Source organism: Dipodomys ordii, unplaced genomic scaffold, assembly GCF_000151885.1.
Source record: "Dipodomys ordii isolate 6190 unplaced genomic scaffold, Dord_2.0 Scaffold25, whole genome shotgun sequence".
Classification (NCBI taxonomy): Eukaryota; Metazoa; Chordata; class Mammalia; order Rodentia; family Heteromyidae; genus Dipodomys; species Dipodomys ordii.
This window is the reverse complement of record NW_012267241.1, coordinates 20,878,921-20,897,010: the sequence shown is the minus strand read 5'-3', so window position 1 is coordinate 20,897,010 and position 18,090 is coordinate 20,878,921. Positions and strand designations below refer to the sequence as shown.

At 37.4% G+C, this 18,090-nt stretch overlaps 1 protein-coding gene across 1 annotated transcript in view; it reads left to right on the top strand.

Moving 5' to 3' along the window:
* The window catches only part of Greb1l (growth regulation by estrogen in breast cancer-like), a 130,663-nt gene that overhangs the window by 31,757 nt on the left and 80,816 nt on the right, over nucleotides 1-18,090 (top strand). The gene's annotated exons all lie outside the window — the stretch shown is intronic.

Below are 18,090 nucleotides of genomic sequence, written 5' to 3'. Positions count from 1 at the left end.
GCCTGAATGCAGAATGGCTGATCTGATACCAAGCAGATTTGCTACTCTTCCAAGGCTTCTAAAGAATTCTTCCAGTATGGAGCCCTGGTCTAGACCCTGAGGTCAAGATAAGTCTGCAGGTGGGACTGGATGGCTCCAGGTGTCTGACAAGTAGAGAGTTGTAATTGAAAACAGCACAGCAGATAGCAATTGAGAAAAATGATTCAGAATCTGTACAGTTGTATTTTAGGCAATGAAAGTGTTTAAAAAATTTGTGAATTATGTTTTCAACACACTTGTTTTGTCTTTTTTATACCATTTTACCCATGTGAGATGCAAACTTATATGCATATGTGCCTTACCAGTATCCATTCAACCACAACTCAAAAGATATCTTTATTCACTACTTAGCATACAACTTTCAAATTTATGTGAGTTTCTAATGAGCTAATAAATTAATTGTTTTTTTAATGAATAAAGTTAGCAATAATGCAAGAAGGAACAAGCTAATTTTATTTGTAGCACTTCTCACTATGTGCCTGCATTAGGAAAATTTCATTCTGGATAAAAAAATGTGTTTTAAGCTGTTCAGAAGATGTAGATAGATCCTGTAATCTAAGAGAGAGACATCATGTCATTAGGTATTCAAAAAGCAAAACAGATGGCATTTGGCTCTTGTCATTGTAAGATTAGCCTTTATTACATTGAAGACATATCTATTTGTCCTCCTAGAATATTATTTTTATTATTTTGATGGATTCCCCTATCTTTCCCTAAGTCATAGGGCTAAAACTTTAAACCAGTATAAAAAAATTAATGTTTGGCTCATTTAAACAAAAATGCACCAAGTTTCTATTATGTTCTAAGAATTTTATCATATGCTATAAGGCAGGGTTCCTGTACTGCACTGACAACTTCAATGATTTAAAATCCATCTTTAAATAGAGGAGATTAAAAAGCAACAAAACATGTTAGCGTTCCTAAGGGGAAAGATGGTTGCCTTAAATAACAAGTTGTACCTGGAAATAATGAAAAGTTATTAAAATGTCAATATCTAATAATACAATTTTAGTCATACCAGGAAATATATTTTGAAAAAAATATTTTTCTGAAAGAAGAAATAGGGCTTTTGGAAACATTCAGGCCCCCAGAGCCATGAAGAGATGGAGGCAACAGAGAGGGAGAAGGTCACTGACTGACTCACAGTGAACAAAACTGGCCAAGTATTAGTCTAATATCCTTGCATGTTCCCTGTAGAGGCATAAGAAGTAACTGACCATGAAACTAGTTATTAACAATCTTAGGTGCAATCTAGAGAATTTACTAAAAGGAAATACCTTTGTAAGTAAGGTTTTGAATCTAAAACTTTCACATTGATGAATTTATGTTTATAGGTACATGGACAGTAATTTTTCTGACATTTGTTGAATGTAAACATTGTGGTATCACTATGACAATATTATGCAACTTTTAGGATATGTAGCATCTAACTGTAAGATTCACTTTTCTATATGAGATTGTTTTTTCCTTAATCTTAATCTGCAGTCAATGACTGTAATCAATGAAGATCCTGAAAGTTAAGTACACACAATTCATAGAATTTTAAGAAGGGATTGCCTTCCTACTTACATCTTATCAAGAGTACCATTTGACAAGCTCTGGAATGTTCTATACTTATTGGCTTGCTACTTATTCCTTTCTCATTTGCTTTCAACATTTTTGATAATTCAACATTTTTTGATAACTCAAATTTTGTCACCAATCTCAGAGACTTATTTTTCTCATTTGCTTACTTGAACTCTCTATGTATTTATCTTTTTGTGTTATGTATACATTATACACATATACTGATACAGAGATTGTTCAAATAAGGGCACAATTCAAGAATAGATGGAAAAGTGCCAGGTGTTTTGGCAAACACAAGTAATCCCACCATACTCCAGGAAGCGAAGAGAGGAGAAGTGAGAGTTTGGAGCCAGCATATAGAGTGAGATGTTGTCTCAAAAAAAAAATAGAGGAAAATATTTTTTTCCAATCCAAGGTATTGAAATTTTCCATGTTTTCTTCTAAAGGTTTTAGTATTATAGCTCTTATAGTTTAGTCCAGAAGACATTTTGAGTTCATTTTTGTGTGTCCTAATGAAATAAGACTCTAAATATCTTTTGTGCATGTGTCTATCCAATTGTTCTAGACTATTTATTGAATATCTGTTTATTGGGTTTCTTCTTACCAGTCAACAACTGACCATAAATATAAGGAAATATAATCATGGAAAAATTAATCAAATGGGTCTTGTCAAAATTTAAAGCAGGACTGGGAAGGTGGTTCAGTGGTATAGTGCTTGCCTTGCATGTATGAGGCCCTGGGTACAATTCCTCAATACCACATAAGCAGAAAAAACTGGAAGTGGCTCTGTGGCTCAAGTGGTAGAGCACTAGCCTTGAGCTGAAGAGCTAAGGGACAGTGCCCAAGCCCAGAGTTCAGACCCCATGACTGACAAAAAAAAAATATTTAAAACATACAGTTCAGAATATGTTGTTAAGAAAAAGAAATAAATAGTTTAGAGGAATGGCTCAAGTGGGGAAGTGACTGAGTAGCAAGCATGATGCCATGAATTCAGTTCCATTACCACCTAGAATAATAATTAATTAAGCAGTTAATTTTAAAAAAGAAAAAACTACATTCTGGGAAAATAATTGCAAAATATATCTTTAGACCTGTGAGATACCTGTCTAATAATTCATTAGTGTTTAGAATTTATTTTATTTTTAATTTTTATTATCTTTAAGTAGTTGTACAAAGAAGTTCCCACTCTATAAAGCAGTATGTGAATACAAAGTGTCTGGCAGCATTGTCACCCATCGCTCCTAACCCACCCCTTCTCAAACTTTTCTTTTCTTCTTTTTTTAAAATTGAGATTAGGTCGGGCTGGGAAGGTGGCTCAGTGGTAGAGCGCTTGCCTTGCATGCCTGAGGCCCTGGGTTCGATTCCTCAGCACCACATAAGCAAAAAGCTGGAAGTGGCACTGTGGCTCAAGTGGTAGAGCACTAGCCTTGAGCTGAAGAGCTCAGGGACAGCGCCCAGGCCCAGAGTTCAGGTCCCACGACTGGAACCAAAAAAAAAAAAATTGAGATTAGGTCTTTACATAAATTTCACATATTTCACAGTAGTGTGGAATAGTGATACTTAGTCACAAACACATTTTAACCTTCACAAGACAAATTGTCATTATCATGGTCTATAAAGTTTGTGAATTCTATGAGCTTTGACAATACAATTTTTTTCTTCCACACCAGGTGATTTTTACATTTCTTTCCTTTTGTTTAGTGTAGGCTGTTCCCTCTTTCCCTCTCATTCATCCCTTCTCCTCGCTGTCTTTGGGTTGCTTAGTTCACTTGCAGCTGATGGGCCCTTCTGTTGTATATTTTCCTGTTTCTCACTGATTCTGTGGGAAACTCCTAGCTTCCCTCTGTTGTATGCATATATGTATGCATATATGGTCAAGAACATGGAGTCATTTAGCAATGACATGACAAAATGAGTGGCAGTCCTTTGTTTCTCAAGTCCTGTTTACTTTGTCATATCTCCTTGCATTTTGGCTTTCACATCTGCATATCAGGGAGACCATATGCCATTTGTCTCTTGCTCTTGGCTTACCTCACTCAAAATCATTTGCTCTAGTTCCATCCATTTCCCTGCAAATGCCATTATTTTGTCCTTTCTAATGGCTACATAATATTCCATTGTATATACGTACCACAGTTTTTGGATCCACTCATCAATAGTGCGGCATCTGGGTTGTTTCCATAGCTTGGCTATTATGAGCAGTGCTGCAATGAACATGGAGGTGTATGTGTAGAATTTATTTTATTATTTATTTATTTATTTATTTTTGGTCCGGTTATGGGGCCTGAACTCTGGGCCTGGGCGCTGTCCCTCAGCTCTTCAGCTCAAGGCTAGCACTCTACCACTTGAGCCACAGTGCCACTTCTGGCTTTTTGCTTATGTGGTGCTGAGGAATCGAACCCAGGGCCTCAGGCATGCAAGGCAAGCACTCTACCACTGAGTCACCTTCCCAGCCCCTAGAATTTATTTTAAAAGAACACATAACTCAACAAGAAAATGACTAGCAACTCAATCAAACATTGGCAAAAGATTTTGAATAGACATTTCTTCTAAGAATATATATAAATGGCAAATATGCATATGAAATCCTAACATCACTAGTCATCTTAGGAAAACGCATATCAAAACTATAAGCCGGGCACCAGTGGCTCACAACTGTCATCCTAGCTACTCAGGAGGTTGAGATCTGAGGATCGCGGTTCAAAGCCAGCCTGGACAGGAAAGATCTGTGAGACTCTTATCTCCGATAAGCTAGCAGAAACTGAAGTGGTGCTGTGGCTCAAATGGCAGAGTGCTTACCTTGAGCTGAAGAGCTGAGGGGCAGCACGCAGGCCCAGAGTTCAGGTCCCACAACCGACCAAAACAAAAAAATATATATAATGAATACTACTTCACACCCAATAAAATGACTTCCAACAATCAGGCGATAGCGAGTGTCTGGATGACTTGGAACCTTGACACGTTGCTGTTAGGAAAGCTCTGCTGCAACATGGCATCCCCTTTGCAATCTAGCCTGGCAGTTTCTCAAAAAGTTAGCAACACCATTATAAAGCCTACCAATTCTACTCTTGGGTACGTATCTAATAGGAATGAAAACCAATACCCTCACAAAAACGTGTCTGCAAATATTTTAGTCACATTACTCATTACATTCAAAACTAGAAACAAATGCTGAGCAACTTGTTAATGGATAGCCAAACATTGTATGTCTATGCAATAGAATACCACAAACAACAACAAATAACAAAATATAAACACATTCTACAACAAAGAACAAAATATAAACACATTCTATACGATGACTAAATCCTTACAATATTATGCTGTGTAAAAGCAACCAAAGAGTTCATATATTATATGATTTTATTTATTTGAACCATGAAGTAAAAAGCAAATTTATAAAGTAAGGAAGTACTTAGTGCTTGCCTCGGTCAGCAGGTAAAAATGAAGATAAACAGAAAATGGGCTTGAGGGTCCTTACTGGAGGTATGAAAATGTTCTAGAACTGATTTATAGTGATGGTTGCACCAGCTGGTGAAATGAGTAACATTTATGTATGTAAAAATAAAACCATACAAAATAAATTAAATAGCTATTGTGAGAAATGCATGACGCTTTGTGGATGCATGTTACTCTTTCAGTTCAACACCATCTGATTTATTGAGTATCATGTATGGGTGAGCATTGTCTCAGACCAGGACTGGCACCTGAGTCCTGGTATTCAAATCCTGCACCTGATCTATGCACCATTACATTGGTCCATGTTTTGGTTTCCTTGTTTGCAAAATTGAAATTAACAATACTTGCTTTGCTTTTTTGTAACAACTGATAGACTTATGATGATACTCTGACTTGTATAGTATTGCTAACCATTATGATTGTTAATCATCTATACTCTCTTATATGCTAGCAGCTATATGTTCATTTTCTTTATCTCTGTATCCTCTAGTACATGGAAAATACCTAGCAATAAATATTTCTAAAATTCCATTTTTATTTAAACTTAGATCAGCACTGGGGGATTATTAATTTATTGGTGTGTACTGTTTTTCTAAACGAAGATAATATGTTCAGCTACCAGTAGGGAAGTATGTGTTTTTGTTTCCCGGCTTGTAGAAAAGGGCAGGGAAGAGCTACATGATCCTGTAAGTGATAGGAAAACTTCACATAAGAAAATTCTATCAGGAAGGGTCATTATAAGCCCAGCACCAGTGGCTCATACCTGTAATCCTAGCTACTCAGGAGGCTGAGATCTGAGGATCATGGTTCAAAGCCAGCCCGGGCAGAAAAGTCCATGAGACTCTTACCTCCAATAAACCACTCAGAAAACCAGAAGTGGCTCTGTGGCTCAAGTAGTAGAGCGCTAGCCTTGAGCTAAAAAGCTGAGGGACAGCGCCCAGGCCAAGAGTTCAAACTGCACGACCGACAAAAAAAAAAAAGAGTAGGAGTACTCAGTACCTTTGTCTATGTGGGATATTTCTCCATAGAAAAAGTTTGAAATTATGTTTTATGACAATATAGCTATAAAGATGAATCTGTTAGCTGAATGTGCTGATTCATATGTGTAAACTCAGCTATTCAAGAGACAGAGGAAGGAAGATTTCAAATTGGAGACCAAACTGAGCAAAGTCACCCAGACCTTAATTTCAAAAAGAAAGTAGATGAAACAAAGAGCTAGGGGTATATCGCTAAAGTGGCAGAGTACATTCAAGAGCCACAGTGTTCAATCCCCAGTACTAGGGGGGAAATGAGTCTGTTAAAATCAAAGCCTGATGCCAGTGGTTCACACCTGTAATCCTAGCTACTCAGGAGGCTGAGATCTGAGGATCACTGTTCAAAGCCAGCTGGGGCAGGAAAGTCTGTGAGACTCTTATCTTCAATTAACCACCAGAAAGCCAGAAGTGGCATTGTGACTCAAAGTGGTAGAGCCACAAGCCTTGAGCAAAAAGAAATCAGGAACAACACCTAGGCCCCGAGTTCAAGTCCCATGGTCAACAAAATTAAATAATAATAAAAATTAAATATTAAAATAATTTCTTGGGGCTGGGAAAGTGGCTCAGTGGTAGAGTGTTTGCCTTGTATGCATGAGGCCCTGGGTTTGATTTCTCAGCACCACATAAAAAGAAAAAGCTGGGAGTGGTGTTGTGGCTCAAGTGGTAGGGTGCTAGCCTTGAGCTGAAGAGCTGAGGGACAGCGCCCAGGCCCAGAGTTCAGGCTCCATGACTGACCAAAAAAAAAAAAGTTTTCTATATAACCCTGGGTTTATCCTCAATACTGCAAGCAAAGCAAAGTAAAGCAAACAAAACATATTCTTCATTTTCTTCCTTCTGTTTATAATAAATTAGAACATTTTCATAATCTCTCAAATGTGTTATAGAGCTGGGTATTAGTTGCTCACAGCTGTAATCCTGGCTATTCAGGAGGCTGAGATCTCAGGATCATGCCTCAAAGCCAGCTTCTAACCACCAAAAAAGCCAAAAGTAGAGCTGTGGTTAAAATTGTAGAGTACCGGGGCTGGGAAGGTGGCTCAGTGGTAGAGCGCTTGCCTTGCATACCTGAGGCCCTGAGTTCGATTCCTCAGCACCACATAAGCAAAAAGAAAAAAGCCAGAAGTGGTGCTGTGGCTCAACTGGTAGAGCGCTAGCCTTGAGCTGAAGAGCTGAGGGACAGCGCCCAGGCCTAGAGTTCAGGCCCCACGACCAGACCCTACCCCCCCAAAAAGTTGTAGAGTACAAACATTGAGTTGAAAAGCTAAGAGACAGCTCTGCCCCTGAATTCAAGTCCCAGTACTGATGTGCACACGCACACATCTGTGTGTGCGCTCACACACACAGAGTGTCACAGTTCCTATGCATTGTACTATGCCTTCAGCACCTATTAAAGCTGACCCTGTTACCAGAGTCAGAGATAATTGTCCATGTGGTAAGATTTTCCTCTCTGTGGGTCGACATAGATTCAAAGTACTATAACCACTTCATTATTATAGCTTGTATTATTAGAGAAAAAAGAATAATAACAAATGAGAGAGATTTCCCACCATATGTCAAACCTACAAAGCTTTGTTACTAAAGATCAGGAAAAGTTGACATAGGAACAGACACAACATCAGAACACAATAATAAGTCCAAAGCCAGATTTATGTAACCTATGTATAGTTCAAACTTAATAGGGTTGACTTGGAGATCAGTTGAACCTTTCAATACATGATGTTCAAAAATAGGAAACTCTGTGTGGAAAGGAAGTAAGAAAGAGAAGAAGGAAGAATAGGAGGGAAGGAGATAGGAGGAAGAGAGGAAGAAAGGAAGGGAGGGAGGAAGGAAGGAAGGAAGGAAGGAAGGACAGACAGAAGTACAGGAGGGAGGGAGGGAGAGAGAGAAAACAAAAAGGAGAGAAAGACAATTGGAAGGTCTAAATGTCAGAGGTAAAACTATCAAGCTTTTAGAGGATATTGTAGACTACTATTCATAACTTTAGGATCAGGAATAGTATGGTCAGGATCAAGATAAAAATATTGATAAGAAAGGAAAAGAGAAAAACACATAAAACCAACAGAAGATCAGTATCAAGAACATATGAAGAGTGAACTGATAAGAAAAACAGACACAGAAAGAATAGAAAAAATGAACAAAGACATCAGCAGGCACAAAACAGAAAACCCAAATGACCACAAAGTACATTGAAAAAATGATTAGCTACTTTGGTAATTGAATTATTACTTTGAAAGTATGAGATACGATTATAAGCATGCCAATTATGCACATGTAATAGAAACAAGCAAATGCCTATATTCAGCACAAAAGGTGAGTTTTTGAGGTGAACCAAAAAAAAATGCTAACCTATTCATCACCAGTGACACTTAGTGGTTCACACCTCTAATTCTTCCTACTCAAGGGGCCGAGCTCTGAGGATTGTAGGTCGAAACCAGTCAGGGAAGAAAAGGCTTTTATGTCCAATTAAACAGTAAAAATCTAAAAATAGAGATGTGACTCAAGTGGTAGAGTGCCAGTCCTGAGTAAAAAAAAGCCAAGCAAGATTATAAGGCCTGTGTTCAAACCCCAGTAAACACAAAAACCAACTCATAAAAGATTCTATATACATATACAAAAGCAATTCATAAAAGATTCTACCCAATATTGTTTCATTTCTATTACATTCAAAAAAGGCAGAACTAAACTTTTAAGGATGCATAAACAGAACAGTGATTAGTTCTGAGCAGAGGGAGAGAGATGGCATAGGAAGAGGAGAAAGGAAGCTACTGGTTGATGGCACTGTTTTATTTTTGCATTTTCCCTTGACTTAGATGATAATGTGCTACTCAGATTTGCATTGCCAAAATAACGAACTTATAAAGGGAAAAGATTTATTTTGATTTGTAGTTTCAGTACATGATCACTTGGCTCTGGTTTGGGGGCCTACGTATGTCTAGACAAAACATTTTGTGGGAAGTGCATGCTGGAACATAGCTACTCACCTGCTGGCAGCCAGAAGCACTTGTGCAGTGGTGCTGTTCTGTTACCTACCATAGTAATGTTCCAGTGTTGCTTCCAGATGACTTAGTTCTCTATAAAAGGAGGAAGCAGAATAACTCTTAAGGGGAAATCAGAGGGTCGGATTTCCTTCTCTTGGCCTCTTTTTCTTTGCTTTCCAAGTTTAGAGTCCTATGAACTAGAGGTCTGGCTCAGGTAGTAGAGCACCAGCTTTGAGTAAAATAGCTAAGCAGGAACAAGAGGTCCTAAGTTTCAGCCCCAGCACCAGTACGAAAATAAATAAATAGGTAAATAAATAAATAAAAATAAAACCATGTGTAGAGCTCTCGTGTTGCCTTTGTGTGTTCTAAACACTCCACGATGTACATCAAATTCAGCCCTATCTTGTTCACACTTCCTTACTTAGCTCTTCATCTTTTTTTTTTTTTTGCTTTTTGTTAAACTTTTTTGCATTTGTTACTTTCAAAGTAAGTTCTCACTTTATGTCCAGGCCAGCATGGGCTATAGTCCTTCTACTTATGCTTGCATAGGTGTTAGGGATAACAGGCATATACCTCTGTGCCAAGCCATTGGCTGATATGGAGTTTCTCAAACTTCTATGCCTGACTGGCCTTGAACTGTTATCTCCTGATAACTCTGTCTTCCAAGTAACTAGGAATACAGGCTTGAACCAAGCAAGCATTATTTAACTGTCTTTCAGAGTTGTCCTTTGGATGCTAAATTTTCTTCCTTTTACAGGAACAACCTTGAAGTGAAGCTGAGGTAATCAGAAGTTCCTCTACCAGGTTTTTCCAAACCTAGTTCCTCACAGATATTTAATTCATGCTTTATCAAAGCCATTTCTTTTTTCAAAATGTGGTCCTCACATTTTGACTGGCAGATTTGCCCACTCATATTCAGATATTGAGAACTGTATCCTCTTCTTTATATTATAAATTCCTTGGAGGTTAAGGTTTGTGTCTTTGTTTGATTTCTTGATTGCGTCCCTAGAGTCTAGTCACAGCCTTGAATATTGAAAACATTTAATAAATATTTAATAAATGAATGGATAGGAGAGGAAAAGAAGGAAACCAATGAATGCTTCTCTCCAACAAGAGGAAAAGCTGAGGCTTATTGATGCACTTGGGAGAATTCTTCTACAAAGGAAAAACCACTTGTGAACTTTCACAAGTATACAGAAGAATAGCCCTCTTTGTAGATATGAGAAAACTGTAAGTCATATCAGTGAAAAGTCACTGTCACTTATTACAGTAGCCAAAAAATTTGAGTGATAATATATAATGCTGAAAAAATATGGTAAAGCTGACTCAGCCAGGCTGGTGAAGGTGAACAGTGGTATAACCATTTAAGAAAGCAACTGGAGGGGTGGGGGTGGGTGAGATGGGAAGGGATGGGAAGGGGAAACAAAGGAGGAGGCAACAATGTTTGATAAGAAATGTACTCATTGTCTTGCCTGCATAATTGTAACTCCTCTGTATGGTATTTTCACAATAAAAAAAGAAAGCAACTTGGCAATATATAATGAAAACATTAAAAATATTTATGCCCTTTGTTCTGGTATTCTCACTTCAAAGGATTTAGCCAAGGATATAACCCAAAAGGAAAGTCAAGATAGTCACTGAAATTCCTTTTATATTAACTAAAAAAGAGATACAGTCTAAGTATAGAAGCAGTACTATAAATCACAGCATACATACACAATGAAGATGTGAATATGATCAATATGAACGTTGTGCAGCCACAATGTTCCATTAAATAAGAAAAGTAATATTAAAACTTACTTATTTTGTCAAAAGATAATGTGGATAAAACACAGACAGGCATGCACAAAAAAAAGAAAAGCAAAAGCTTGTGGGAGGGGTGAGATGTCAGCATGTTTGTTTCTATTTTTGAATTTTATTTATTTTTGGCATAGCGGGTTTAAATTCAAAGCTTTGGACTAACTAGGCAGGCATTTTACCACTTGAGCCACAGCACCAACCCTTTTTGACTTTCATTATTTTTCAAATAGAATCTCAGTTTTTTATCCAGGCTGGCCTAGACCACAATCTTTTAATTTATACTACCTTGATAGTAGGGATACAGATGTAAACTACTGTGCCCAGATTTTGTAAAAGAATTTTTATTGTAAAGATACTGTACAGAGGGGTTACAGTTACATGAGTAAGGTAATGAGTACATTTCCTATAGAGCATTGTTACCCCCTCCTTTGTTTTTTCCCCTACTATTCCTTCCCTCCCCACCTGTGCCCAGATTTTTTATTGGCTGAGATGTCCTGGCCTCCAACTGCAATCCTCCAATCTCAACCTCCTGAATAACTAGAATCACAGGTGTAGGCCACTACACTAAGCTTGTTTGACATTTTTCATAGGTTAAACATTCATAACTTCTCAGTTAAGCTAATATATATGCCAATAGAAAATGTCTGAACTTATTAATTTCCCTTCAGCATTCCTTGAATGTGTAGTCACAAAGCCAGGACTTAATTGAGACAATTCCAATATATACTTAGAAAAAAACAAAATCAAAATATACATTCTGCTCAAAAGTGAACAAATTTATTATGAAATTACTTGGTAATAAGATATGGAGATACTTAGTAGGAGAAAAACAAAGGAAGGTGTAACAGTGCTTTATAAGAAGTGTACTCATTACCTTACTCACGTAACCCCTCCAAATAGCATCTTTACAATAACAGATTGATCCCACCCTCAAATTCTGTAAAATACTCATATTTCAAGAGAAGAGTAAGGGCAGAGAAACAAGAAATCAAATGACTGAGCATCAGAGTTCAAGTTTTGTAAGAGATTAACTCAGCATTTGCCTCTGGCAAAATGGAGAAAGGGGATTGAAATAATTGTGGATAATGCTAGACACAAACACATGAAAAATAGTTTTCAAGACATTATACATCAGAAATCTCTGAAATAATGTCAATTTTATAACAACATAGAAGAAATTAGTACCTATATATAAAGAAAGATTCAAGGCTGAAGTTGGGCATGGTGGTACATACCTGTAAGCTCAACTACTCCAAAATGGAGACAAGAGGACTCTGAATTTGAGGTGATCCTGGGAAAAGCAAGCAAGGACTTATCTCAAAAATAAAATAGAAGCACAAGTTGTGGGGTGTAGCTCAAGAGGTAGAGCATTTGCCTAGTAAGCATAAGGCCCTGAGTTGAATCCCAGTAGGGCGGGTGAGGGGGGGGCAGGGAATCATTCACAGGAGTCCACAGGAACAGCATTCACACAGCCAAGAACAATGACTATTTCAGACAGACAGACAAACAGACCTCAAGTTATAGAGCATTGGATAAAATACCTAGGAAGATCTGGTCCTTGTAATGAAGAGCACAGTCCTAAACTGAATATCATTCCAATCCTGCCTAAAATATTATAAAAACAAAAATCCTAAAAACAGAAAAAGTACTGCCTAAAGCTAGTAGCCTCTTTCTCTCCTTCCCCATTTTCATCTCATTTCCTGTGCCCAATATGTACATTATGTATACATTGCTAATATAGTTCAGTTTTTCCCTTCTTCAGTGTAATAAAAACAAAATATTAGAGACCGTTGTGAATGGCTATTTTTTTGCCCTTAAGGATCAAATTGTTTCCAAATAATTTAATTGGATTCCAGAAGAAAGCTCAAGAATATTTGTAAGAAACTGGGCACTAGTGGCTCACACCTATAATCCTAGCTACTCAGAAGGCTGAGATCTGAGTATCACAGTTCAAAGCCAGCCTGGGCAGGAACGTTCATGAGACTCTTATCTCCAGTTAACCACCAGAAAACCAATGTGGCGCTGTGGCTCAAGTGGTAGAGCTCTAGCCTTGAGCTGAAGAGCTGAGGGACAGTGCCCAGGCCCAGAGTTCAAGCCCCATGACCGACCAAAAAAAATTATTTGTAACAATACACAAATAACCAGCTCCCACTAAGGTAAAATTACCAATGTCTAATATCCAATTCAAGATTACCAGGCATTCTAACAGGCAGGATGACATAGCTGATATCTAGAAGACTAATTGATCGATCCATACCAACTCAGAACTGACACATTCTAGAATCAACAGCGAACATAAATACAGGCTTTCTTCCTTTGCTTGTTTTATTTTTAGGCTTTGAGGGTTTGTTTTGTTTTGTTCGTGGTATAGGAGTTTGAACTCAGAGCCTTGCATTTGCTAGACTGGTACTCTAACCACTTGAACCACACATCCATCCCAATACCAATTTTATAGTTTATTATATATTTTCCTTTCCTTTCCTTTCCTCTCCTTTCCTTTCCTTTCCTTTTTTGGCGGTTGTGGGGCTTGAACTCTAGGCTTGGGTGCTGTCCAGGAGATCTTCAGCTCAAGGCAAGCACTCTACCACTTGAGCCACAGTGCCACTTCCAGTTTTCTAAGAAGATCTGGAAGATTTTTTTTGTTTCAAGTCACACTTTTAGAAATGAGCACTATAATGCTTGAGTTGTTAAAAAAAGCATGCAAGATAAGATTAACAAAACAATTATTGTGAAAGAAAAGTTTAGTATAAATAACTATCTACAATAAAACCCAGAGAGAAAAAAAAATATTTAATGAAAAGAATCTGAGATCTGAGGATCATGGTTCAGAACCAGCCCCCGCAGGAAAGTCTCTGAGACTCTTCTCTCCAATTAAACAACAGAAGAAAACCAGATGTGGAGCTGTGGCTCCAAGTGGTAAAGTGCTAACTTTGAGCAATAGTGCCCAGGCCCTGAGTTCAAGCCCTATGATCCACCAAAAAAAAAAAAAGTATCAGTGAGCTATGAGACAGCTACAAGCAACCTAATATACTGGTAGTTGAAGTGTCTGAAGGCATGAGGATTGGGAAAATAAAAATTATTCATTACTTTATTTAAATTATTACTTTATTAAAATTAAAAAGCCACAAATAAAAGAATTTCAGTGTCTTCCAAGCCCAAGAAACATGATTTTAGGAAAACTATACCAAAGCATATGATTATAAAATTGTTCAGAATCAACAAAAAACCAAAACTCTTGAGACAAGTCATGTCATATAACATGCATGCTATATGCAGAAGAACAAAAATGAACATGACATCTTATTTCCTCATGGGAAACAAGATAAATAGGAAGGCAATAGAGCAACATCTTTAATGTGTTGAAAGCAAAGAATAGACAAGGATAGAACCCCACTCAGTAAAAACATCTTTTCAGAAATGAAATAAGGCAAAGCAGTGTGAAGCAGGGGTGGGATAGCAGAATAGCAATGTGGTTGGGGGGGGGGGAGGAGAAGGGCTTAACTATATCACCTACAGCTACAGAGATTGAAAGATTATCTCAGCCAGCTCCTAGGGAGGTCTCTTGTTGGAAAGCAAAGGCAGACTCTTTCAATTCTTCATACTCTTGATCTAGCTAAGGCTAGCATAGGACAACAGTATCCTTATTCATAGAAACAAAACTATCTTAACTCCCAGATCACATGATTATCTATGTAGAAATTCAATGAAATCTATAAAAATCTATAAAAACAAAAACCTAGAACTATAACTAAATGATATTGTAAGATCTAAAAGCAATACACAAATATTAATTGTAGGGCTGGGAAGGTGGCTCAGTGGTAGAGTGCTTGCCTTGCATGCATGAGGCCCTGGGTTCGATTCCTCAGCACCACATAAGCAAAAAGAAAAAAGCTGGAAGTGGCACTGTGGCTCAAGTGGTAGAGTGCTGGCCTTGAGCTGAAGAGCTGAGGGACAGCACCCAGGCCCAGAGTTCAGGCCCCACTACCGGACCCCCCCAAAAAAACAAACAAACAAATATTAATTGTATTTCTGTATGTCAACAGTGAGCTATCTTAAATTTTTAAAATAAACATACAACTTATAATAGTCACAGATATGAAAAATTAAGGGATAAATGTGATCAAAGATATGAAGAAACTCTACCCTGAAAACTAGAAGACATTGTTGAAAGTCATTAGAAAGCCTAATAAAACTAGATAACTCTTGGTTTTGGATAGGAAAACTCAATATTGTTAACATATCAGTACACTCCAAAGTTCCCTGTTAATTCAATACATTTCACAGGTTTTGTTTTTTGGGTAGAAATTGACAACAACCCTAAATTTCATATGTAAGTAGAAAGGATTTAAAATACTCAAAATAATTCCAGAAAAGAAAGCTAACAAACTGTATTATAAAGTTACAATACTAGTATAAGCACAGATCAATAGATTAATGGGATAGGATAGAAGCCTAGAAATAAACACATAAAAGTACAACTGATTGAAGACTGAGGGACAATGCATTAAAGAATGGATAGACTTCTGCCAATGGTGCTGGAGCACCAGGTGCCAGTGACTCATGCCTGAGATTCTAGCTACTTAGGGGGCTGAGATCTGAGAATCACCATTCAAAGCCAACTAGGGTAGAAAAGTCCTTGAGACTCTTCTCTCCAATAAACTACTCAGAAGTAGTGGCGCTGTGGCTCAAGTGGTAGCTTTGAGCACAAAGAGGCTCAGCGATAGTGCCCAGGCCCTGAGTTCAAGTCCCGAGACTACTTAAAAAAAAAGGTACTGGAGCAATTGGATATCCATATGGATTTGGATGAGTTTGATCCATATCTGATACCACATATGAAAATTCTATCTGGTTATATATAACAAAAGAGAAAAATACATTATTAGAATAAAAACATCTACAGTAAAAAGAAGTAAGTCAAATGGGTCACATACCAAAATGTTAAACCTAAAACTATAAAATTTACAGGAGAAAAAATAGGAAAGGTTTTGTGCTTTGAGTTAGCAAAAAAAAATTAGATATAGTATCAAAAGCCAATCTATTAAAAAAAAACCACAAGCTGATAAATTAGATATCATTGACACTTAAAAGGTTTTCTCTTCAGATGGAAAGACTTGGAAAAAATAATATTAAGTGAAGTAAGCCAGGCCCAAAGAAACATAAGTACCATAGTTTCTCTTATTTGCAATAAGTAGTATATGTCTAGGACAAGCAGAAAAGGTCAAAAGCTATGTACACATGAAGTGAACCCCAAGATAGGAGCACAAGAGATTTTATTTTTCCTGCTGTTGTTTGTAATGTATTTATAATGTACTGTGTGATTTTTTTTTTGTTTCTTTGTATGTTCTTCCCCCATGGTATAACCCGTTTTCATTGTATTTTATTCCTGTGCCCTGCATCTTTTATATACATTTTTCTAATTTGGGAGGTGAAGGGAAATAACAAAATGCTGAAATAAGGATACAGGTTGACCTATTGTAGTAAAGTGATATACAATACATTATGTTGAAAACGAACTTTACAACTTGGGGGCGGGGGAGGGAGGAGTTAGGGAAGTTGGAGGGAAGGGATGGTAGGGGAAAAACAAAGGAGGAGATAACAATGCTCTATAGGAAATGGACTCATTACCTTACTCAAGTAACTGTAACCCCTCTGTACAGTATCTTTACAATAAAAAATATTAAAATAAAAGTTTCTCTTCAGAAGGTACTATTAACAGAATAAAGGCAATCTACAGCCTAGCAGAAAATTTTTGTAAAGCATACGGAATAATTGTACTCAATAAATAAAAACCTATTAAAAACTTGACAAGAAGGAAATAAGTAGCCAGGCATAATGACATATATTTGTAATTCCATCTACTAGGGAAAGAAAGAAAGACAAGAAGTTCCAGGCCTTTTTGAATGTGAGATTAGGCCTAGGGTAAATTTACTCAAGAAAACAGCACTTTGGAGTCTGAGGCAGGAGAGTCATGAGTCATGAGTTTAAGGCCAACCTGAACTACATAGCAATACCCTGTCTTAACAAGAAAAAGAAAAGAAGGAAGAGAAGGAAGCAGGGGCAGGGTGCAGGAGGGGGGGAGAAGGGAAGAAGAGCAGAGGAAGAGGAAGCAAATTGTTATAGCATCTACATTTTATAAATTGCTGTAAAACTAATTACTTAGACTCTTTGCCCAAGAGATGGAAAGAGTTGAGTTCATAGTCTTGAGCTCTTAAGAAAACTCTTAACAAGATTTAACAAAAACACTTAGTGAATATCTACCATATTCTAGGCACATATTCAAAATGCTGTACAGAGGGGTTACAGTTACATGAGCAAGGCAATGAGTACATTTCCTATCAAGCATTGTTACCTCCTTCTTTGTTTTTCCCCTACCATCCCTTCCCTCCCACCTCCACAAATACAATCCTCCCCAAATTGTAAAGTTTGTTTTTCAACATAGTGTCTGTACATCTCTTTGTTACAATGGGCCAACCTGTATCCCTATTTAAGCATTTTGTTTTTTCCCTTCCCCTCCCCAAATTAGAGAAGTGTATATACAAGATGCAGGACCCAGACATCAAATACAGTGAAAACAGGGGTTATACTGTGGGGGAGGAACATACAAAGAAACAAAAAAATCACATGGTACATTATAACTATGTTAGAAACAATAGCAAAAAAGAAAAAAAAAACCACTTGTGTCCCTATCTTGGGGTACATTTTGCTTAACATCATCTTATCTGGTCATATGTACATAGCTTTTGACCTTTTCTGCTTGTCCCAGACTTATACTAGTTATTGCAAATAAGGGAAACCATGGGACCTATGTTTCTTTGGGCCTGGCTCACTTCACTTAATATTTTTTCCAAGTCTTTCCATTTCCTAACAAATGGGGCAATGTCATTCTTTCTGATGGCGGCATAAGATTCCATTATATGTATGTGTGTGTATGTGTATATATATATATATATATATATATGTATGTATGTATATATGTGTGAGTGTGTGTGTGTGTGTGTGTGTATCACATTTTCTTGATCCATTCATTTACTGAGGGGCATCTGGATTGGTTCCATATCTTAGCTTAGGTGAATAATGCTGCAATAAACATAGTTGTGCTGGTAGCTTTAGTATGGTCTTGTGATCATCTGGGTAAATGCCCAAAAGTGGGATTGCTGGGTCATAGGGGAGCTCTATGTGGAGTCTTTTGAGGAACCTCCATACTGCTTTCCAAAGTG